We start from the raw sequence: 16334 nt of genomic DNA, 5'->3' as shown, positions 1-16334 counted from the left end.
GCTCAGAGTAAATTTCTCTTGTGCTGGTCTCCTGTGAGGTGGAGGGTTACAAAAACACCCAGCCATTGATTAGAACCATAGAATCATAGAATATCCTGACTTGTATGGGACCCACAAGGTCCAACTCCTGGCCCTACTCAGGACACCCCGACAATCCCACCCCGTGCTGGAGAGCGCTGTCCAAACGCTCCTGGAGCTCTGGCAGCCTCGGGGCCGTGCCCATTCCCTGGGGAGCCTGGGCAGTGCCCAGCACCCTCTGCGGGAAGAACCTTTCCCTGAAATCCAACCTAAACCTCTCCTGACACAGCTCCGGCCGTTCCCTGGGTCCTGTCACTGTCACACAGAGCAGAGCTCGGAGCTGTCCTTCTGCTGCCCCTCGGGAGCAGCTGCAGACCCCGATGAGCTCTGCCCTCAGTCTCCGCTTCTCCCGGCTGACCAGACCAAGTGACCTCAGCTGCTTCTCATATGGCTTCCCCTCTAGACCCTTGTCTTTGCATGTGGAAAGAGGTTCTGTAGGAAAGGGATTTTTCACTTTGCATGTTTCCTGCTATTGTGGAGGAAGAGTTTACACCCACAGAAATGGAGAAGGCAGGACAGATCTGGAAAATGAGAATAAGACACAAGGGCACTTAAAAAAAAAAAAGCAGAAGCAAATAAGCTTTTTTTAGTTACCAGTTAGTGACTTCACAGAGTTAAACTATAATTGTAAATATATCTCTGAGTGAGGCATAACATGAAAACTCTTCTACTCCTTGAGAAGCATCCACATAAACTTTTGTCATAACCTGGGGAGAAATGTGGGCAGGTAAAATCCCTCACATTTTTGGAACATCTCTCTTACCTCCCTGACAGCTACTTTGCCCAAAAAGAAAGTCTGGATGAAAGACAAAAAGCACCTCTCTCTCCTTTCCTCTCCTTGCTCTCTCTCCCTTCGTGATTCTCATTGGATAGATAATATCAGGAAATCCAGGAAGGTATTTTAAGCCTGAGTGAATGGAGAATTTAGGGCAGAAATGATGTTGACATTAATCACAGCAGTGATGAAATTCCACTTCAAAATATATGAATGTGGCAAGGTTTTCCCTGTGTCCTACTAATGAAAAGAAGATCCTGCTGTTGCCAAACCACAGGATGTTTTGCTCACGCAGAGGAGTCACAGAATGAGCCTCTTACTTTTCTGCCATGTAGAAATGAGTATTGTAAGAGGAACTTCATTCCATTCCTCTACTTCTGCAGTGAAGATTTCTGCAGTGCCATGCTGGTGGAGGCTGCTGGGGTCAGTGTGCTCACAGGTAATCCAAGACCACAGCTATAAGGTTAAAGGATAAAGAGACAGTGCCGGGAACCAAATTGTATGCTGGCTCTGTGGAGGAAGGGACAGAACATTTGATTCTCTCTTCTATGCTCTAATGGGGCCAAACATTGTTACAGCCATCCTTAGCGTGACTCTTGGGGTCACAGAGAGATTTGGGAGCAGCAGCAGCAGCCCCCTCTGACACTCCAGGGACAGTTAAACCTTACCAGCTGCTGAATCAGATAAATATTTGGAAGAAGAGAGCAGACCAAGTACAGATGGTCTCAGCAACTTTCTTGGACGTTGCAGGCTTTATGGATGCTGTTGAACCCACAGGAAATTCCCCTAGCCTAGGCTCCAAAACCTAGTTATGTATAGGAAAACACAAGCAATCCTCTCAAAAATTGAGAGGTAATAGCTACAGAAATAAAGGGATTTCCCAATTAAATGGCTTTTTACCCTTTGCAACATCCTGCCGATAACTGAAGCAGAGATGCTGAGATTGAGAGACCCTTGAGTGTATCTCTGTAGATAAATCCAGGTCTGGAATTTTTGTACAATGGCCTTTTCATGGTTCTTGGCATACATATCCTCACCACTATGCCTCTCCCACACTGAGTTCTCTGGCAAAGGTCAGGTGTGATTACTGACATACAAACATGCATTTATTTCTCAAGCCATTGCATCTTTTTTCCTTGCCTCTGACACAATCTCAGTGTAGCTTAATTTTCCTATCAATTTGCTTTTTAAACCTTCCCCAGTATTCTCTGTGGAAACTCAAAATATGTGAGTATGTGTGTGTTTGTTGATATATCAGCATAATCATTCTTTAATGTGCTACAGCTCCAAGTATCTGCATTCTGTCAGGAGCTGCTTTACAAACAGCACGTGCCTTAGCACCTCTTGCAGAATATAAACAGAGAGAAAGAATTTGCAAAATTTGGCCAAAGATTTCTCACCATTTTGGCTACCAGATCTGTTGTCTCCTTGCTGCTTATTCCACAGCAGATGTTGTACATCAGGTTTTAGAATCACAGAATGGTTTGGGTTGGGAGGGACCTTTAAAGGTCATCTCGGCCATCCCCCGTGCAATGATCAGGGACATCTTCAACTAGATCAGGTTGGTCAAAACCCTGTCCAACGTGGCCTTGAATGTTTGCAGGGACCTCTCTGGGCAACATGTTCTGGTGCCTCACCACCCTTATTGTAAAAAGTGTCTTCAGCTCTGTCTAGTGTGATCTGGATAGTTTTAGCCTGATGGTGAGAGACTAATGCTGCCACGGGAGGAGGAGGGCAAGGGTTCTCCTTTGGATCAGCTACTATGGATGAAGGTCACTGCTGCTCATCTCAGGAGTCTCACAGGATCATGCAGAAGTGTTGCTGTCCAGAATGACACCCCAGAGCTCGTTAAAACAGATGGCCATGTCCAGGGCTGCTGACAGACTGACAGGCCACCTCGTTAGTGTTCTGCAAGAGTCCTGCTAATTGCTTTGAGAAAATACAGATCTGCTGCCTACAGAAATTGTTCTGTGGAGCCAAATTTGGGAGCATTGGGTGGTGTTAAACTTTGTGATATAATAGGATACCTCAGTGTAAGAACAAGCAGAGCTTCTTTCTTGACGGAATAAAAATAGTCAGGAGTGGAAAGGGAAAGGCTGTGATGAGCACATGCTGCTGAACATCTCTGCCTGGCCAGAAACTGCTCTGCATCAAATGTAAGGGTGGCATGTCCATGCTCAAAAACTGTCCACCACAACAGACCTAGCACAGAAAGTGAAATGTTCCGCCAGAAGATGATTATTGCAGGCTGAGGTGACAGTGTGCCGTGGTCAGGGCACATATTTAAGCAAAGCTCAGAGGGCAGCTCTGTGCCTTGAACCTGATTTCTGAAAGAACCAAGGCTGAGATAAGAGTAATGAATTTGGATACTGTTAAGACTTTAATAGAAGAACAATTATTGGCCTTGCCAACTGAATATTTGCTCTCATATCTGTATGGAATTAATCTTTGCAGTGGTTTATTTTTCTTTCTTTCCCCTTGCATTTCTTATGCCAGAGGAGTAGAAGCCAGGGACACGGCGGATCTTTTTGCCTGATGACACCCATCCTGCTCCCTTGTCGTGCTGCAAATGAAGAGACCCTATTGTTTGTAAATTAAGACCTTTCTGATTACTGATAAATAACCTCTGCATGGGAAATATGACACATGCTGGCTGGAAGAACAGGGCTCTGTAATAGTAATATTGCCTAGAAATTGCAGCCCACGTAGTTTAAGAATTATTCAGGGTAATTACATTAATGGTGCCAGAGAAATGAAAAGGAACACTTTCCGTTCTACCTATTAACAAGCTCTGCTGGCCTTAAATTGTTCCTGAGAAGAGCCTGAAAATGGCTGAAATCATCAAAATAATTACAAAGCAGCAGTTGGGGTAGAGGGGTGGGCTGGGAGAGGTCCTGGCTGTGGCTTTTTGGCTGACAGGTAAACACTGCTGCAGCTTTTGTGGGGAAAGGAGCACAGCACAGAGCTTTCGGGTTGGGAGCACTGCCATCTGCAAATGGGCTCGGGGAGTCTGCAGGTTTGGACCCTAAGGAGAAAAGAGCCTTAGGAGAAGGCTGCTTTCAGTGTAGATGTTGCATATCAATGTGTGCATAGGTAAGCGTGAGCCTGCTGTTGTTCTGGCATGCTGGGTACCTCCATCCTCCACCCTCCCTTGCCTACAGCTCTCCTGAGCCTGTGCAGTGGAAGGTGCCTTTGGTGATGACTTTTTGCCACTTTGATCCTTGTCTCATAGCAGCAGCAGAGATATGAATGTTTCTTAACTCCAGACCCTGAGCAGCAGCTCTCTGAATCTGGCCTCTCATAAAAGCTCAATCCTTCACTTGAACTCACGTTGTGTTTTTGGCCTTGTGCAAGCAACACTGACTCCTGCCCTGACCTGCTGTTGCCCAGCTCACCTGTAACATTACCATGAAACCAGGACCTTAGTGTTGTGTTTCCTTTGATTTGTTTATGTTATTGTACTGTTTGCAAAGTCTGGGATGAATAGAAGGGGAAAATTTAGTACTCAGATCTAAATAACTCAGTGTTGTGTGAATCAAGGTCTCCAGGGTCACCTCTGCTGTTCCTGGAGTTTCTCATCTGCATGAAATTCAGAGCATCCTTGGAACGCCTGTCTACGAGAGCAGCTCTGCCCTTCAGTCTCCAAGAATTAGCAGATCATGCATCTCATGACTGACCCTATATTTATGCTTCTTCCTAGAATGTAGCCACATTTATCTCCTGTGAAGAAACTGGAGCAGTGGGTGAGGATGTAAGGGGATGTGGGCACTGCAGGCCTGGCTGCTTCCAGCACACGGTCTTGTACACACACACACATTTCATTTTCTCCCATTTCCTTTTCACTTGTCCGACAAGTCCATCTCAGCCCTGTGTGATTACTTGATGACCTGTGTGCCTTCAGCACTCCCAGCACTTAAACAGGATTTTGCTCCCTGCCATCAAGTCAGACCTTCACTCCCTGCACACACACACACAGGGAAGGGTTTTCTCCTTTCACTGAAGCATTCTGCCCCTACAACTACTGCCACTACCTACAAAAGTTTGGGGAACCCCCTCCATGTCTCATTACACTGCCCTTCATCCTCTCGGGGTGCTCAGGGCTGGGTGGATCCATCAGGAATGCCAATAGCTGCCTTCCCTCAGCTTGCTGTTCTGACCCAAAATAGTTAACTTTCTAATCCATCAGCTCCCTCGATTCTGCATTTAAGGAGATGGAGCTGAAATGAGTCTTGGCTTCTCCCTTTGCACACAGGTACTCGAGAGATCTCTTGAAAGACTCTTAAGGCTGAGGGCGATTTAAAGTAATAATTTGGTGGATGATTTCTTTCAGTTGAGACATTAAAAATATTTAAACATTTATATTTATTCTATTGTGATACTTCAAGAGATTTAATGGATTTTAAAAGAAGCCATTTGGAGGGAAAGCTCAAACCAAGGGATTTCTTAATTATTTCAGATAATAAAATTTTCATTTTGACTTCTTCCTCCACTCCAGGTGCACCCACACCTGCATTTACGTGCTGATTTTTCTGCATATTTGGTTTGCCCTGAATTTTTTAGGAAGGTTTGGGGAATGCTTGACTGAGTTCCTGGAAATCTGCACAGCATGAAAATCTCAAGTTTCATTTTGTATGCAAATAGGTATTATTTGTTAAATGAAATTAATTATGAATATTGATAATTCAGCATATTAAATAAATTTTAGCTGCTTCTATAAAATGCTGTCAAAAGTCAGGGCAGGTATAAATGGTAGAGAAGGAACTTTCCTTCCTGTCTTTTGTAGGTCTCTTCTTTATGTAGAAATTCATGGATTGAGGTGGCTTGGATCTTCTGCACAAAATGGAAGTCCCTACATGTTGCAGTCTCCAGCTGCAAAGATACCGAAGCTTTGAGGGGGGTTAATTTGTTCTCATCTTCACAAAGAGCTCTGGTAGGTTTTTTTAATCCTCATAACCCTGCCAGTTCTGAGGAATAATAGCAGTTAGGCAGATAGTTATGTCGACATCAACTTAAGGTTTATGCTTGCAAGGTTCATATATTTTTGGTAGCGCTGGCACTAATACAAATGATAGCTCAATAACAGAAAAATAGAACAGTCCCTGAGCCACAGTTCTGATGCTTGAAGCGTCTTTAAACCCTGCACCCAAATGAGAAAGAGATAAAAACAACCTACTCAAAGTGGCTTAGCTTGAAGGAGCATTTTATGTGTTACTTGATGGCAAAATAGTGAGGCATTAATGCAGTTTACAGTAAGACACCCCTGAAGTTATCAGTGAGGTTGGTGTGATGCCTGACAGATTTAATGTAAATATTTATAGACTTGGCCTACTAATTATGCCAGTGGAAAAAATGCAGTATTAATGCTGTCACCTCCCCATGTCTCTACCTGCCAGCGTGCTGCTAGCTTGCATAAATATTCTGAAGATAGAAAGTACATCACATAAACAGAAGAGATCATTTAGATTTTTAATAAGGGATTAAGTTATCTCCAGCAGCGGTTTCCAGCCTGTGGTCCACAGACATATGGGAGGCCTGGGGACTATTCCCAAGGGAAAAATGACAAGTAAGGAGAGGTTTTTGTAAGGTACGTAGGAATCTCTCTCTGTGAAGTGATTACAGGGCTATGCACCACCTTTGTCAAATATTTAGGGGTCCACACAGTGAGAAAAATTTGAAACCCACTGATTTACCGTATTTGTGTAAAGAACTGAGTAATCTCAAAGTGCTGTACTGCCATGTTTTAAATGATTTAACTAATGATCCTGCCACAGCCAGGCTGCCATAAAAAGTCCTGGGCCACAAAGCACTAAAGCATGTGCTTAACTCAAAACACATGGTGATCCACTGAAGTTACAGCCTGTCCCATCCATAACTGGTTTGCTGAATAAAGACCATGGGGAAATTTGAGACAGAAAGCACGGACTGCTGTCATCTTGCAAACAGCCCTGCAGATGCCCAATTATCTTGTACAACTGAAAATCTAATTATGTGAGTCTGCAGTTCATATTTTTCTGTTTCAGCCTATTTATACCAAGAGACTCTGAAGGTTTTTAGGCGCCTTTGGTTTCAGCTGTTACTGGTTGCCAACCCAAAGAGTATTATCATGGCTGTGGCAGCTTGTTGAGGAGACTCTCAGCTGCATGGACAGTTCTTCTGATATGTGATCCACAGGCCTGTGGTTTCTGCTCTGGCACAAACTGACTCGTCACAAGCTGTGCAAATAGATGTGAAATGCTATCACCAGGGGTTGTGTGTGTGTGCTTGCCTTTTGTTTGAAACTCTTGCAAACTGAGGCAGGATGAACGTGTGGTTTCATCCTGTGCTGTCTTCTGCAAAATAGCATCATAGTCTGGATCCATCCCCACTGATTTCAGCTTGGGGGGCTGGTCCAGGCTGCCCAAATCTGGCCTGTGCATGTGGGCAGTACTGCTGACCAAAGTGTGGCTCTGTGCAGGAGGAAGGAAAGAGCATTTTGGTAGCAGGGCAAAGTGCAAGTGAGAGCCATGCATGGTGTGGCCACAGCAGCTCTCACGAGAGGTTGGATGGATGAACTGCAGGCTTTCCATATGGGCATCCCACTGGGGGTTTGGAGGATCTCAGTGCTGGTGGGCGAAAGGCAGATCTCGCATTCCTGTGGGTGACTGAGTCCTTGCCATGGACTGAAGCCACAGCCCATGAAAGGCAGCAGACTTCCTCTGCCTTCAGAGAGCACTGCATCAGGGCTCTCAGTGCTTCTTGTCACCACTGCATTTATCCCTTGTAAACACTTCACCTGCCCACCACACCACTGCAAACCACAGAACAGAATAACCCCACAGAAGTGGAGTGCACGGTTTGAAAAGGAACATTAGGAGGGAAAAATATCTCTCTCTCTCTTTAAACTGTCTCTTTTCTATATTGTTACCTTGACAACTCTGCTGCTGTGTTTCATCTTTGGTGGGACTTAGCTGTGGTGGAATCAGGGGGACATCCATGTGTGTTTCCACATCTACTCCAGCTCTGCTTCCCAGGCACATGCCAGGCACAGGGCATCCCCAGCTGCAGAGCCCACGGTCACTGCCTTGACCCATGGTGCTGCCTGGAAATGATTACAGATATTAAGAACTGGGACCCGTTCTGATTAAAGGTATAATATTATATCTTCTGTTTCTTTTCCTTAAGCCAGTGCCAGAGTGGTGTTAATGCTCTTTAAAAAGAGATGCAAGGTGCTTAAAATATTTTGGGTTATAAGGGTTAGGACAGCTGGAAAGCAGAGAGGGATGAAAGTACTCAAAAATAGTTGTATTATTTTTAGTATAACCAGATACAGGAGTATGTGTCAAGATTAGGATACAGTTCTGATGTGTTGAACTGAGTCTAGAGATGCTAAAAATATGCTTTCTTTTCTCACAGTTTTGGAAGAGACAGAGGCAAAGGTAAGAGGAGAGTAGTGGTGAACTGAAATTTTAATTCCTGTGCTTCCTTGCTTGCTGGGTTTAGCAATGCCAGCTGTTAACCTGGGCACCCATGACCCGCTGACACTGGCAAAGCACGGGAGGCAGGGCGAGGTGTTATCCATGGGAATGGGATCCCTCCCACCCCATTTTTCCTTCTCCCAAAGAAAATCTCCACCAACATAATCCCTTTTTATTCTTTTTAACCGAAATGGCTGGCTCTGGAGCAGCCAAGGCAAGGCAGGCAGGCTCCAGGGCTGGGTGCGGACGGGGGTGTCTGTGTCGGAATGTGTGCAGGGAGAAGGGGGCTTTTAATGCAAAACACATGTGTTTTCAATTGCTTGCTGGAGCCAGCCCAGTAGCTGTAACTTGGCCTGACAAAGCCTTATTGAAGTACAGACAGTGTGGTTTCAAAGCAGTTAGAAAAAGAACGAGAATGCTGTTCAGGAAATTCTTCAGGCATGGGCAGGGACTTGGCTGCAGTTCTGCTGTTGGAAAATCTGACAGGGGCAGCTCATGAGCACAGGCCAGGCCTCGTGCTGCTCCAAACACTGAGCTGCATCTTCCCCAGCCTCCTGCACCCTCCGGGCGTTCATCCATCGCCGAGGGAAAGGTAAGAGTTGCCGTGCTCCGTCCCGTCGCGTGGATTTGCCTGCCTTTTGTGCCTCTGCAAAGGGGCTTCTGCTTTCAGGCTGCTGCTTAGAGCAAAAAAAAAAGTCAAGAATGGGAAGTTGTGGCATATTTGCGAAGGTTTGGGAGCAGTCTGAGGCTGGGTGGTGGTTTCTGGCTAAATTTGTGTCGATAGTAAAGCTGCAGGCAAAGCAACGCCCGCGCCGCGTCTCTGGCTGAGGGAATGCTGCACCCAAATAATCCCCAACTTTTGCATTTTGGGGAGTAAGTACATGTGTAACCTGAAGCTACTGAAAGGTTGGCTCTGGACCATGTGTCATTCAGAGATTTGGATGAAAAATGCAACTCAGTCACAGTAAATACATTTATAAGTGCATTGTATTGTAGTTGTTTAATGAGTTGAAAGCACGTTTGTCTGGGGGTTGTTTGCCAATTCCTGGTACAGAGAGCTTGTGAAGAGAGGCAGTAACTCAGTGATAATCATTGCCTTGTGATTTTTCTGCGTATTTTTTTCCAGTATTTTATAAAGCATGAGTGAACTGCAACAGACAGCATGGTCAGGAGCCACGTAGGGCAGATTAGAAGGAAAAACATTAATTTAGGGGCTGTTCTATCTGCAACTTCTCTTCCGATTTGCGTTTCTTTCCCCAAATAACTGAAGAAACATTTATGATGAAAAGCTCGCTCTCTCTTTAGGGACCTGCCAGATTTAGGCAATGTTCTCTCATCCTTTTAGTTGCAGCATTAAAGCTTGTCTTGCCTTTGCAGAGATATCAGCACCTTATATGGCAGGCTTGGGCTTGGGATTCGGGAGCGCGCGTTCGTCAAGGGATGGAGGTGTCAGGAGGAGTCCGCCTTGCGTCGTTTCACAAACTTCCCTGCCTCTGCCTTGGCTTTTCAGAGCAATGTTATTTGATGTGTTGAAAGTGCTTTTTAGCTGTGTTTTGTGGTGGTGGTGGTGGTTTTTTTTTCTTTCAGCAAGGAATGAATTAAGGATATTAAATCATACAGTGGGACTGTGCGAAGAATCTCCGACCGGTTCATGGGAGCAGGCTCACGGTTTGCTTTGCCTGCATCCAGCAGGGCTGCACACACAGGGCTCAAACAGCCACTCATCTTGGCAACCCAGAAATTCAGGGACAAGGGGAGGTTTCCCACCAAAGTTCAACAGCCCCAGAATGTGGCAGGACCAGAGCTGTCTCCCAGTAACGCGGCTGAAGAGTGTTAAGGTGGTTTGAGTCCAGTGGAGCTTGGAGTGCAGGAAGGGCATCCTACAGGAGACATGGATGTCCTGGGGCTTCCTGGAGGCTGATGGGGGCAAAGGGAATGAGAGGAAGGACCGAGATGAGCCTGTGGAAGGGGGAGGCATATGATGAAAATCAAGAGGCTTGATAAGCTCAGAATTTGCTTTGCATAAAATACATCTGCTGGGAAAATACTGTGTTAAATGAAGGTCTTATGTGATCTGGAACTTCGTGAGCCTTCACAGGCTGCCATCTTACCCTGCAGACTTGGAGCTGTGTTGCTTTTCTCAGCAGCTGTTAATTTAGACAACCAGTCAGCCTATTATCTTCTTCACTGCTAGTTATAAGCTTATTTAAAAATAAAATAAAATAAAACTCAAGTTCCTGCCTCTGCTAATGCAGCATCCCACCTCCCAAATCTGACTGTCAGTGTTGAAGAGGCAGAGATATGAAGAGGCTGGAATATGTCCATCTTAGCCAGCAGCAGCCAGGGCCATGGGAGTTGGTGTTTCCTCCCTAACTTTGGCAGCTCCTCCTGAGCCTCCTCAGTGACCTTTGGGCAGCTCCACCTGGGTCAAGCATTCAAGCTTTGAATCCAGCAGGACTGAGGAATGTGTGCATGTGTGGGCAGAGTGGAGAGATCTTCTTGATTTTGGAAGCAGATAGATAGGAGAGCCATTAGCATACCCTAAATATGGGTATCCCTTCTCCTGGTCCTTCCTGGGAGCAAACCAGAGAGCAAGTGAGTCTGGGCTAAAGAACAAATGGATTAGCACAGAAGGCACATCATGTGGAGGGAAGATGGTAGAGGGACGATGCAGCAGAACAAATTTTAACTTCTGAGCAGGATCACTGCAGAAACTGCACTCTGGATCCTGGCACATGCTTAAGCCCACAGTTCTGCATTTGTGCCATGCTGGTTGGGTTCCAGCCGTATAAATCCATATTACAATCCTGCTTTGCACATTCCTACAAGCCACAGCTCGCTCTTGGTGCCGTGGGGTGAGAGTGTGTTGAGGCAGGAGTCTGCAAAGTGTCACCTCCTGTGGCTTGCTTTCTGATTCGAGCTCAGTTGATGATAATTCCTCTCGCTGTCCCCACAGCCTCCTGCAGTCACACCTGCTGCTGGCTATTTCGGTGTAGTTTTCATATTTGTTCACCCTGCTTTGAGACACTCTGGTGGGAAAGAGCTTTTCTAAACTTGGCACTGATGGACAGAGGCTTGTGAGTGCTTCACAACATCTGAGTGGTGCAAAGGAAGCGGCGTGTGAATGCAGCAAAGCTGGTGTGGTGTTTGCATGCAGCGTGAATTTATCGCCACAAATCGTGGGGCATTTTGTGAAAGACATTCTCTGTTGACTAGCTTGATATATAAAAGGACTCACTGCAGAGACTTTCTTCCTTGCTAGCTTTCCATTTTCTTCTTAATTCTGAAAAAAATACTGAGACAAGGTGACTATCAGCTAAAAAGTGTAAAATTTAGAAGAGACTGTCGTAAATAGGAAAGCAGATGTGTTTCTGTCCTTCTCAGAGAAGAGAAGCAGTAGTGACACCACATTGCTCACAGACTCTTGCAGCATAATAAAATAGCACTTTTGGCTTAGGAAATAGTATTCAGAGATGGAGCTGCTTGTTACTTTGGTTAGTTCTGGCAAATGCTAATAGGTTTAGAGTTTTACTGTGAGTGCTCCTTGAATGCAGAGAAGGGGCAGGACAGTCGCACGTTCAGCTTTTGGTTGAGTCCATCTGCTCCAAGCTATTGGTTTATAAACTGAGGTTCTTGCAGTGCACTTATCCTCAAGCACATTTGTTGTCAAAATGCTGCCAGACCAAACAGCTGGGGAAATTACGAGAGGTTTCAAGATGTTAGAGGTGGGGAGTAGCCTGGAGCATTGAGGGATCTCAATGAGATGCTTTACCAGGAGATGAATCCCCACGGTCTCCCCAGCTGCCTGTGCTGAGTCCAACTTGCACAAGACAGGAGAGGGAAGAGAGATGTTTTCCAGTGGGCTGGGCAGAGTATGTCCTGGTAGAGTACAGATCAAAAAAAGCTTGTTGATGTGCTTATGTTTGCCAGAATCAGGCCAGATGTTTGAATAACACTACATGTGGTGTACCCCACTGATAGAGACTACTCATAAAAGAAAAGAACATTCCTTAGGATGTTTCCTTTTATGTTTTGTCCCTCTGGCCATGTATCAGCTAGCAGTGATACCCAAGAAATGGGCACTGCGTGGTGATGGTGTTCCCAACTCATGGAAGAGCTGCTCCCCATATGGAGGGATAGGCACTGTTGACAGAAAAGAGGGGCAAGCAGACAGCAAATAATTTGAGCTTTGGGGACACCAATAACAGTCACAGAGGCCAAGTTCATGGCTTAGATGGTCCTGGAGAAAAGTGCTGCGAGATTTAATTATCCCAGCGAGTATTTCATCCTGGGGACTGTTCCCCAGTACTCAGCCCTTGCTGAGTTGAGCCATGCTGCAAGTGAGAAGTCATTTTCCAGAGCCTGATCCTTTTTTGGGGACCCAGGCTGTGGTCTGACCCATGTGAAGGGCCATAAATCAATTTTGGGTCGTGCTTCTGGTGGATTAACGGACCTGGGGGTGTCAAACTTGAGAGAGTTTTATGGGGAGCGGAGACGCAAAATGTCTTGTTGATAGATGGCTCCAAACACTCTTCTTCATGCCAGGTTTTGTTCTCAGTCACGCTCCAGAAATGTCTGTTCTTTTGAACCTGGTGGATACTGTGCACCTAAAAGACAGAGAAATTAAAGAGGATGAATCTGCAGAGCATTTACAGCTAGTGAATACAAGTACAGTGCCTTCCAGTGATATGGCAGAGAGCACCTCTGAAGGTTTTTAAGGCTTTTTTTCCCCCTCATTTCAGCCCAAAAGAAAAGCTTTTTATTTCAGAAAACAAAGAGAAGGAGAAGAGGATGTTGGTGATAGGGACACAAAGAGAGGGCAGATGTGGGAGATGTAGGTCCAAGACATGAGGGAATTTGAACCCCTCTGTCATCTCTGGATATGTGTTCCCATCACCATGCTTCAGGTCAGCCTGGGGTCAGATGCTCCTGGTTTTTCTGATGAGGCTGTAACACCTCAGTTACATGCAGGCAGGCAGGGAGGGGAGATGCTGTGTTGGCTGGGCAAGGCTCAGGGCCGTTCCTGCTGCAGTGAGCTGATTCCATGAGCTCCAGGACATTTCCAGCAGCAAATTTCAAGAGGGCCCCATAAGACAGAAGCTGCCTTCCCAGATTGCATCCTCTTTCAGCTTGAAATTGTTCTATTACTAAACACACATCATTCAAGTGCTGATCAAAGAGACCCCCGTGGCAGAAAAGCATTATTGATTCCTTATGTAATACCTCACCCTACTCATGGCCCTCACTGAGCCTACAAAGGCAGCGGGGCCAGGGAACGTTGCAGCGCCAGTGTTTGTGTGGGAAAGGTGTTAATTCATCCCTGTGCATGTAACACACTTTTCTGCCTGAGGAATTGTTAATGTGGGTTGCACACCCTGAGTGAGGAACTTGCTGCCAGGGCAGAAGGACGTGGTAGAAGGAGGGAGAGAGGCATGGAGCAAAGATTTGCCCTAAATGGTGAGGTCTGGCATGAGCTTTGAAAGCTCAGAGCCAGTTCTGCTTTCTGGTGCCTTTCAGCTGAGCCTGGTTTCAACTCTGCTGAAGGAGAGTGCTGAAGCTTCTTTGCAGAGCACTCTGCCAGCAGCCTGTGCGGATCAGCAGGCAGGGTGACAGGGCTCTTCCAATGCTCTTAAAAAAACCAAATCTTTCTTGTCATGGGCTGTATCTCTAAGGTATGCTAAAGCAAAAGGATGAATAGCTTTTCTAAGTGGACTGGATTTTGTCTCAGGCCCTGTTTGCAGTGTTGGTGTATATAAGGACTCTGTGTGCAGCTCTTGTGCGAAAACTTACTACTTCTTTTTTTTTTTTTTTTTTTTTGTGCAGTACCAAGAAATCCTTGGAGAAATACCCAAGTTCCAGGCTGTACTTTCGTAGTCATGGTCATGTTGTCTGTGGCTAAATTGCAAAGATTTGGCAGCTGCATTTTTTTCTGTTGTAGGTGGGATTGTCCATGGGCTGGTGGTGATCCAGTGCTGTGCACTTGTGTCTCTAAGCCCTCTCAGGTCAGGAAGGCACTTTGAAGTTTGGCCTTTGGAAGGCGTGCTTCTTTTCCAATTTCTGTATTTGTTTCAGTATTATCTTTTCTCCACTGTCTCAGAATTAAGTGGTGGTTCCTAATACTTTCCTAAAGAAGAAGCAAAAAATCCTATTAAGCAGCAGCAGCCTTTCCCCTTAGTTCAGTAATTGAAAGGGGGAAGGTGTCACCAGCAAGTGCAGCCACTGGATATCCTTTCACAGCAGTACTTTTTTCTTCTGGTGCCTTAATTTTTTTTACTGTTTGAGTCAGGAAAAGTTGCCAAAATGTAGATTATGACTAGCATACTTCTCCCTCCCACAGAGTACAGATTATTGATAGTGGATAGCTGGTTCCAAGTGTGGTTGCCTTGCAGACCTTCTTATTCTGCTTATTTAACACACCTCAGCACTCTGTGTCCATCATTCTGTCTTCTCTTCCTGGAGAACTACAGACATGAGCAATTTTTTTGGCAGTATTTACATTTTGGGGGGAAACACTAGCTAGAAACCATATATTGCTTAAGTGTGGCTGTGTGAGAGTTTGTATATAAAGAACACGCTATCTACAATTGCCATGTTATTTTGTTGCTGTGAATTTATACTGTATTACTGAGTCTTGCTTGTCACACGTGCTGTAGTACTGCAGTTGCTCTATCTCTGTTAGGGCAGCTGTGAGTTAAATATTTTATCAGAACCAGAGATACTCTCAAAACCAGGCTACTGTAGGGATGCAAGTTGCTCTTTGTGGTTGTGTTCTGTTGCTATAAATTCTTTTGATGTTTGTAAAGTTTTGCCCCAGCTGGATATGCTATTTTCTCCATCCTAGAAATTGCAAGTAAAGAAAAAAAGCAGTGAGAGCAGCAAAGAGATACAGTGAATAAACAAGTTTTGCAATAAAGGGGTATTTTAAGCTGGGTATTTCATATTGTTTCTCCTTGGTCAAACCTCCTCCGTAGTTTGAGAGGGTTAGCAAAGCAATTTATTCGTTTTCTCCAAGGGAGAGGCTGCATTTAATATGTGCTCTCCAGGATACTCTGTTAAAATATTAGGCAATAAAATCCTTGACTGTACAGTAGTTGCAGTTATAATTTCCCCCAGGTAGTAGAAACTCTATAATTCATTGTTGTTCACGTTCTCCCTTTGTACAGATTGGCGTGGTTGTAGCATGAAAAAATGTCTGCTTTGCTCCAAGTCCGTGTGTTTGTTGGTGACCCAGCTCCCCTCCGTGACGAGCATCTCATTCCTGCCACTGCCTCATTCCAGACTGGCAGATCACACTCCCACAGGGGAGCTCACAGTCTTCCCTCCTGGGATGGAAATTTTGTAATTCACTGCTTACAAACATCAGTGCCAGCAACCCTGAGGAAGACACTCATGGCGTTGAATCAGTAGTGCAAGAACATGTTTGGTGGCTTCTTACCTGTCTAGAGTCTAAAATGCAAAACATTCAGCAGACTCTGTGTTACCAGAGATGATCTCCTCAGCCTGTGCATGAAAACAGGCTGAAAACGTAAGAAACTGATCCCTGGGGAAGCCCGTGAAAGTGGCTTTCCTCAACCTGAATCTGAAGGGTGAGAACATGAATATTTTCATTCCTGTGGCAGCAAATACCTCCACAATCGCCTCCTGTGTGCACGCAGCCCCTGAGGGGGTGGCTGTGCTCCAGACCCCTCTCCCAGCTGGTTGGGATGCCCTTTAAAAGCTTTCATCTCTTTGCATCCTTGGCAGGGGCAGCTAAATCCCTGACTGCCCTGAGCCAGCTGGGTACCAGGGTGTGGGAGTGGTGCTCACCGTGGGGAACTGTAGGGCACTGCCTGCCTCCCTCCCTCCCTCCTTCCATGTTGTCCAAGCTTGCTCACCCACCCGGCATAGATACTTGGGGATAATTGTTTAGGGATGTGGCAGCTGGAGAACCTTGCTTCAGGTTTACTAACCTTAGGCAAGACTGGGGTGTTGGAAGGGGAAAGGCAAACATTTCCCCTTTTGCATTTTTTTCTTGGTTGGCAGGAATG

The 16334-nt window shown here is 45.6% G+C and overlaps 1 protein-coding gene across 12 annotated transcripts in view; it reads left to right on the top strand.

Annotated features, from left to right (window-relative positions):
• Positions 1–16334, top strand: part of SGCD (sarcoglycan delta) — a 504819-nt gene that overhangs the window by 357845 nt on the left and 130640 nt on the right. Inside the window, exon 1 of one of the 12 annotated variants that reach the window (XM_069028498.1) lies at positions 8834–8899. The exons of the other annotated variants lie outside the window; for them this stretch is intronic. The gene's annotated coding sequence lies outside the window, so the exon portion shown is untranslated. Of the gene's footprint in view, positions 1–8833; positions 8900–16334 lie in introns of those variants that run through there. 12 annotated transcript variants of the gene reach the window in all.

The sequence above is a fragment of the Aphelocoma coerulescens genome, chromosome 13 (genome assembly GCF_041296385.1).
Source record: "Aphelocoma coerulescens isolate FSJ_1873_10779 chromosome 13, UR_Acoe_1.0, whole genome shotgun sequence".
NCBI classification, from domain to species: Eukaryota; Metazoa; Chordata; class Aves; order Passeriformes; family Corvidae; genus Aphelocoma; species Aphelocoma coerulescens.
The sequence above is the reverse complement of the archived record's forward strand: the minus strand, read 5'-3'. Positions and strand labels throughout refer to the sequence as shown.